The sequence below is a fragment of the Trichomycterus rosablanca genome, chromosome 4 (assembly GCF_030014385.1).
Source record: "Trichomycterus rosablanca isolate fTriRos1 chromosome 4, fTriRos1.hap1, whole genome shotgun sequence".
Lineage (NCBI taxonomy): Eukaryota > Metazoa > Chordata > Actinopteri > Siluriformes > Trichomycteridae > Trichomycterus > Trichomycterus rosablanca.
The window spans coordinates 516,863-525,000 of NC_085991.1; the positions used below are offsets into that span (position 1 = coordinate 516,863).

Below are 8,138 nucleotides of genomic sequence, written 5' to 3' on the forward strand. Positions count from 1 at the left end.
CGGTCTTCAAACCTAAACATCTACACAGCTCTCCAGACTTTCCGGCTGTATTGCTAGTGGGTAGACCTATTAATATAGAATCAGAATCACTTTATTTCGCCAGATCTGTTACACATACGAGGAATTTGCTTTGGTGATACACATAATAGTCCACATAGTAGTACACACAATACACATAGCATAGGAGTACAGGTAATTACACATGTATAACATATTCAACAGACCCGACAGCACACAGACTGTTAACCAGTATTTAACCAACATTTACCCAAGAGAACAACTGTGGTTAAGAAGTGTTACAGCTCTGGGGAAAAAGCTGTTAGCATGGGCACAGAGAAGTCACCATCTGCAGCCATTCATAATCACTTATGAGTAGTTAGTGAGCCAGAACTTCCCACTGCATCACATTAACCATCTGAGGTACTGTCTGTATATTTTTGACGCAGCAGGTTTTATTTTTTATAAACCCACAGAAGCAGGAACCTCACGTCCCCTTCAAGTGTGAAATATATGTTAAAAAACAGGATCCGCTGGAGTTCCAGAATACTTCCAGTCTATAAATCACACATCCTTCATCTCCATTCCTCACCAAACAATGTAGTGGAAGTGAGGCTGTTTTTGGGGGACGTTGGCGAGGTGTTCGGGCCCCACGGTGGCGTCGCTGCTCCGTGTGTTACTGTATTGTTTTCCTGTCTCAACTGTTTATGTTTCCACATTCGGTGATTAATTACAGGAAACTGAGTTATTATGTTCACGTAGTGTACGTCACAAATCACACACACACACACACACACACACACACACACACACACACACACACACACACACACACACACACACACACACACACACACACAGAGCGAGATGAATCCATTCTTCACTTCAGTGTTTATTAATTATTCTACGTACAATCTTTACATTTACACACATCATGGCTTTTAACTTTGTACCTACACATCGTTTTCTTTCAGGTGCTCCCGTATTTAGGCGTCGCCACGATAGAGCTGGTCCTCGTACCAGACTCAGCACAGTTGTTACCCTGGACGGCCTTCCTGACGCCATCCTCCTATTTCTATTCTGGCTTGGGACCTGCACTGAGAGCACACTGACAAGTCAAGCGTCTACACCAGGGGTGTCAAACTCATTTTCACCGAGGGCCACATCAGCATTATTGTGGCCCTCAAAGGGCCGATTGTAACGTATCCTGCTGTGATTGCAGTCACATTGCTGTTTTTCTTGGAGGCTGAATTCTGCATTTATATTGTTCTACTTTACCACAGACGCGGCCTCATAACACAAGAGACGCACCGGTTTCTCTTCCTGAAGCACAAACTTGTTTTTATTTTCATTAAATTTCCTCCTTATGCTTAATTTTCTTATTTATCTTCTTGTACATTTTAGGATCATGTGTAAATATGTGTAACATCATCTACTGGTGGGATGTGTCACTTTGCAGGTCACAAAATCAGCAAGCATTTTGAAAGATGCAGTTTATTTAGGATTTTACAGTGTATTTTTAAGACAATCATTCTGCCCTCACTAATAGTTTATCCCCCTTTCTCAGCTAGACAGACAGACAGACAGACAGACAGACAGACAGCTCCCTTCAGAATACAGTCGGTTTATTTGCTGCCCAGCTGTGTGATACACTGTGTGCATCAAAATGAAGTAAAAATACAAACAATAAAAACAATAAAGAACCTAATACAGTAAAAGCACACAGCTGTAGTCAAGTGTTACATCTGGTACAATATGACATTTAACCAAACGTAAAATAACGAGTAAAAATTGTGTGTGAAGTTACTAATTGCTATAGTAACGGTAACAACAGTATTTAATGACGGTAAATTTGTAACTAAAACGCTGTGATATACTCACTAAATATTTACTAACAACTGAGAATATAAACGCCACTACTTACAGACGATGTTTGGGTATTATATTGCAATATAATTATTTGTATTTATTTATTATTGTTTACATTACTGACTACGCTACCCCGCGTTCTTTTGCCGTAAAAGTCACATGGCTTCTTAGCGAAGGTTAAAGTTAGTTGCCATGACTACGATGTCACGTTGTCTCTTAGAGGCGCAGGAGCGCATTAAATTATAAGCGCGTCTCTGTAACGACTCGAACCATCACGAAGTCGTTTAAGCTCTCGCGGGCCGGATCAAATGACGCGGCGGGCCGGATCTGGCCAGCGGGCCGTGAGTTTGACACCCCTGGTCTACACACTGACCAATTACTAGGCAGTTTCAACCATCCCTGAACTGAGAAATGTTATTTGGACTAAATGGGCACAAATTCCCACAGACACAGGAAGATCTAGTGGAAAGCCTGGGATTGTAGAAGACTGATGTAGATGCGTTAAGGTGTTGGGATGGGTTAACGTCACCCATGATGGCAGTGCGGGCTCTGACGGGGTATGTTCAGACGGACGTGTGAACGAGGGTGTTCGGACGGACGTGTGGACGGTACGAGGGCTGCCCGGGCGCGGACGGAGGTGAAGGTGAACGGGGTGTGTTCGGACGGACGTGTGGACGGTACGAGGGCTGCCCGGGCGTGGACGGAGGTGAAGGTGATAGTGTGAGTAAACACTGATAGTGTTCAGTGTTAAAACCTGTTTTGCTCTCCGGGTCGGGGTGAATTCCTTCAGACTGAGATAAGAGCGCAGTAACATTCTGTACAAGGTCGAGCCCTCATAACCCAAACACTCGACTCCGCTCACAACTGTAAACAACTTACACAGTAACAGGTGCCACACGGAAACGGGGACCTGCGGACCTGGGTTCAATCCTCACCTCCACCTCCCAGAAACCAGCAGAAAGTGAACTGGCCTCCTGGTTGATGGAATATTGTTGGAATGGCATTTAATCCTACATATGAGTGAGTGACCTTGTGATGGAAGGTCGACAGCTCCAGAGAATCCCGTTTACTCCAAAATCATGTGGACGATCAGGCTTGGACGGTGTTATTTATTAAGATTTGAAGGTGATGCTTTTCACTTTCATTTTCGGTTTCATTTAAGACAGGACAGGTAGTGCCAACACAATCACTGCCAGCTTTGTATATCCAGTTTACCTTACTTGGAAACCTGCACAGACACAAGCAGAATATGCCAAACTCCACACAGAAAGGACCCAGACTGCTCCACCTAGTAATCGCTGTGAGGCGACAGCCCTACCCACCGAGCCACCGTGCCGCAACTGGCCATGGAAAGGATGTAGGAGCTGCTGGTGACGTCCTGGTACCAGATACCACAGGAACCCTTCAGATGTTTCAAAGCGGCTGTTGTTTAGGTAGGTGGTCCAAATGTTTGGGCTCATCAGTGGACGGGACAGATCAGAGCAAGATCTGATTGGAATACAAACCCTAAACCCTAAACAGCATATGGGTCTAGAACCCATAAAACCCTGTCAATAACAGTCAATTAATGTTCTAAAGAAACAGAAACAAATCCAGGAGCCACCAATGTCTTCTATTCACAAATGAACATTCAAATACGTCTCTTATTCCTTTTCTCTCTTTAAAAGCGCCATAAAATGCCGCTCGACTGGCGAAGCAGCCCAACACATGAGACGACCACCATCACCACCACTACAGGGTCTTTAATTCGACTCTCGAGGACCCACAGTGGGAAGGTCAGATAGAGCAGAACAGCGACTCCTACTGTCTGGTTGTGGCGACAGCACAAGTGGTGGAAGAATGCAAAGAGAGTAGCGTGATCCTACGTGTAAGGAATTATTAGAAACTTTCCTGGAAGAAGCTTGTACTCGCCAGCATAAATCCAGCAACCAGCAGAGGTCGCCGGAGTGCAAAAGAGAACTGAGTACATGTTTTATTAATGGTGTTAAGTAAATAATCACAACGTGAAGTGAAATGTGTAGAATTCTGGTGCGTTATGATGTCCGTCACCTCCATTCGTGTTGTGATTGAAGAGCCTGTGAGACGGCTGAGGAGGTGAAGCGTAGCTGAAGCAGCTCCAGAGCAGATCAGAAGTGGAACCGTCTTCATATCATCATTAAACAGGACTGAACAACCTGATTCATGGTGTTTTTACCACTTAAACATGAGTGGAAGTAAATAAGGGACAACAAGGGGCCATGTAGAATTCACAATTCTCCATATGGCTGCATGACCAGTACCGTCAGTATTAAACCTCTTTTTTAATCAGCAGCGACACCTAGCGGCCAAAACCCTGAATAAATCAGGTCAGAAATTCATGTTACTTCTATAATAAATATTAAATATAAATAATCCAGTTTATCTCAAAGTGTGAAAGATTAGGGATTAAAGATGGGTCCAAAAGTATGTGGACACCCATCATAATTATGCAGACAGTACAGCCACATTCATTGCTAACAGCTTAATGTGCATGGCTGGATCAGGAGTGTTTAACTACTAATCATGCTATAGCAGTCTCCACTCTGACTCTGACTCTGTGTGAGGATTTGTGCTCACTCAGAAGCCAGACTCAAAACCAACATCCCAATTCATCCCACAAGTGTTCAGTGAGGTTGAAATCAGTTCCTCCACAGCAAACGCATCAGATCAAACTATTTATGGCGCTCATAACAGGACGAGAACAGGGCTGGAACAGGAAAGGACCTTCCCCAGACTGTTTATACAAATTAAAGAGACACACATCAGTGCACACTTACGGCCTTTCCCAAACCGTTCCCTCCTCACTAACACTCCACTACAGAGTCACACTCCATATGAAGTCACACTCTGTGCTGTGAAGGGAGCTTCCGATTAAGGGGGGGGGGGTCTAAATTCAGGAGTCAACTCCGGGACGCCCTCTTCGCTTTCGAGCGGAAGAAGGAAGCTGCCGTCACCATGGCTACAGATCGACGCTTTGCTCGCCTTGCTGTCATGTCTTGCGCTCCGTTATCATTTCAGCATCTCCAAGCGGGAATACGAGCTCAGGAGACGCCAGCACCTGCTACTTTATAACTAGTATAAATGTATAGTTATGTTTTAATTCTCCAAAAAATGGTGTTAAATATGATAATAATGTTAGTGATAGTGTTGTTGGGGTAAAATAATTTTGCCATTTATGAAGTTTAAGTTCAGCGATCACAGATTTTATTACTTTCTTTAAACAGACTGAAGAAGACTTAATGCCTAAATTTGCCCCAACACTTATGAGGAAACCTGATATCATATTTTACTGAAAATGATGTCGGAACCTATATTTGTAAAGCGTTTCCTCTATTCACCTTTCCTAGCTGCACTTCCGTGGAGTGTAGTGGTTGAGTGTGCTCTGGTGTACACTCGCTGTTGGAGGGGTGTATAGTGCACTCCCCCTCCGTCCTAATTACTTCGGAACAGCCCTTAATGTGGCGAGCACTCCACGTGAACGCGCAAACGGAGGCGGAGAGGAGAGGCGGAGTGGGTAGGGAGCGGATTGGGATTGGGGGTTAGAGCTGGTCTCTGGTGTGAATGCATCAAGTGTGAATGAAAAGCCAGAACTCAATAATCAGAGGGGCGTCCAAATACTTCTGACCATACAGCGCACTTTCAATAAGCACAAACACACTCGGGATGTTTTAATCAATAAACCTTTAATAAATAATAATTAGTTTCCAATTTGTACATGGTTAAAGTTTCCATATATTACAGCTTCTTCAGGCACAAAATAATCATCAACCAGATCAAAGAAAATCAGATCAAAGAAAATCAGATCAAATAATCAGATCAAATAATCAGATGTAAGAAGTAAACTGAGGCGTTTGTGATGTAGCAGTAGAACAGGTACGTGAGCGCCCTCTGGAGGATTAGACGAGATCTCGGTCGTTAGATCAGGGGGTCACAAACTTTCGGTGTCTGCGCGGCTCTCAGTCGCTTCTTGAACACAGAAGATTTCGGTGGAACCGCGGCGGCGCTGAGGAACCGACCAGCAGCTGTGCTAGCGTAACTGATTACGATTAGCACCTTCGCTATTTGTGTAGCATACGATCGTTTGTTAGCCATGTCTACAAATAAGACACTTCTGTTAGCTTAGCTTGTTAATGCCACCATTTTTAAGCTCTGCTAACCAGATAGCAACGTGTCCCTGGCTAATGAAGGCTGTAATGCTAACCTGTCTGTATACGAATCAACAAATTTGAGTTCAAGTAACGGAGGCTGTGAAACTGCGCTAATGAGCTACGCTTTAAGAATAACGCTGTTTATTTGTTAGCTGACAGAACCGTTTTAAGCTTTTTGTAAATGAATAACCACAAACAGGCTAATCTAATAAACGCTGCCAGGTATCTTGGGTAATTTTTGCTTTGTGTGCTCAGGTTAATTCTCGCTAAGCTTTAATGAAACGCTTCATTTCTTTATTAAACGACTGACAGAATTTAGCGCGGCTACGTTTAATAATCCAGAAAATCTGATAATTTCTGAGGCAGGTCGTGTGTTTGAGGAATGAACGGATTAGCACGACTTTATAACACGTGTAAGAGAGAGAACATGCGGCGCGTTTCCTAAATAACGATTCAAAACTGTTCATTTCACTCTGTGAACGCTAAATGCTAAGCTAGCGCACGCGTGCGTGTGTAACGTATAAAACAAACTCACGCTTGGCACTTAAAACAAACAAAAATAAACATGTTTAACTGAACTGAATAAGAAACTCGTATAAAACCGATAACCACGGTCAGATTTGTATACGACACGATAAAACCTCACGGCTACGTTAGCCTCGCTGAAGACGTTCAGTCCACATCACGTTTAGGTTAGCAGCATTTCTGTATAACCGTCGCTAATCGTGTAAATAAAAGCTCTGCGTTTCACGTAAGACTCTTGATTTATAACGTACACGCACTCCGATAGGAGCGAAACTTCTCGTTAAAGAACCCACTCAAACAAGAACGTCTTCATACGGGTTCACAAAAAAAACCCCAGAAAAAACAGAAACAGAAAAAAAAAAAAAAAAAAAAAAAAAAAAAAAAAAAAAAAAACAGAAAAAAAAAACTGAAAAAAAGAGAAAAAACAAAAAGAAAACAGAAAAAAACTGAAACAAAACCCCAGAAAAAAATCAGAAAAAACCAGAAAAAACCCCAAAACAAACTAACAAAAAAACAAGAAAAAACAGAAAAAAAGAAAAAACAGAAAAAAGAAAAAGAAAACAGAAAAACCCCAGAAAAAAACAGAAAAAACTGAAAAGGCTCAGAAATAATAAAACTAAAAAGAAAAAGAACCGAGAAAAAAAACCGAGAAAAAAAAAACAAAAAAACAGAAAAGGCGACTTGTTGATCCGCGTGAATAAAAAACGCCTTAAACCGCAAGATTTTGAACAAAAGCAGGTAAAAAATTTTCGGAATGTCTGAATTTTACGCCCTAGTTCGGGTGTCTGGACCAGTACAGTTCACCACAACTCCCACGATGCACTGCAGCATCTACGTTTTTATTTCCACCGAGACGTGATGCTATTAGATTTTAACGTCGGTTTCTAAGCAACGTGGTGGCGGGATTTTAAAGATTCCTGCAGTGCTGCTTCTTCTCTGACTGACTTCTCTGGATCATAAATATACGGACGCCACCTCAGATGATTAAACTGGTGGTGCAGGACGTTCTCTAAGTGAGCAGTGGTAGCAGTGGTATGTACTGCTCTAGTAATCAGAAGGTTGCCATGGTGCCACTGATGGGCCCCTGATCAAGGCCCTTATTTATTGGTCTGAGTTGGCCTCCTAGTCAACTTCAAATCCCAGGATCATCAGATGGAACCCAGCAGGTCATGAATAATTAGCGGCTGGAACACACGGGCGTCACCGTCCACAGCCGAGTGAGCTGCAGTGTAGGAAAGAAGCTGTAAAGTGTGGTGGTGGGAGCATAACACTCGTACATACGAGACAAATGAACCAGAACTCATCAGAAGTGGTTTCAGAAGCATTAAATCAAGTCCTGATCCTGATCCTGATCCTATCAAAAGTGTGTGGACAGCACTGAAGAGCCACCAGAAGATCGCTGGGGGGGTTAAAAGCGGCTAAAGGACGTAAAACAAACATCGGGTGGCGTCTGAATATTTCTGATCCGGAAATCTGATCTCAAAACTAGCCAGGAAGGACTACCCATAATGCACTGCAACAGGCTATCTGTAAACATGTACACAACACCCATAATGCACTGTGGGTTCTCTGTAGGTAAAA

General features: G+C 43.0%; 1 protein-coding gene across 2 annotated transcripts in view; it reads right to left on the bottom strand.

The window, feature by feature from the left end:
• Positions 1-7,021: 7,021 nt before the first annotated feature.
• mfsd14a2 (major facilitator superfamily domain containing 14A2) overlaps positions 7,022-8,138 on the bottom strand; it is an 18,231-nt gene continuing 17,114 nt past the window's right edge. For both annotated transcript variants that reach the window (XM_062993706.1, XM_062993707.1), the window contains exon 12: positions 7,022-8,138. This exon is cut by the window's right edge and continues 1,626 nt beyond it. The gene's annotated coding sequence lies outside the window, so the exon portion shown is untranslated.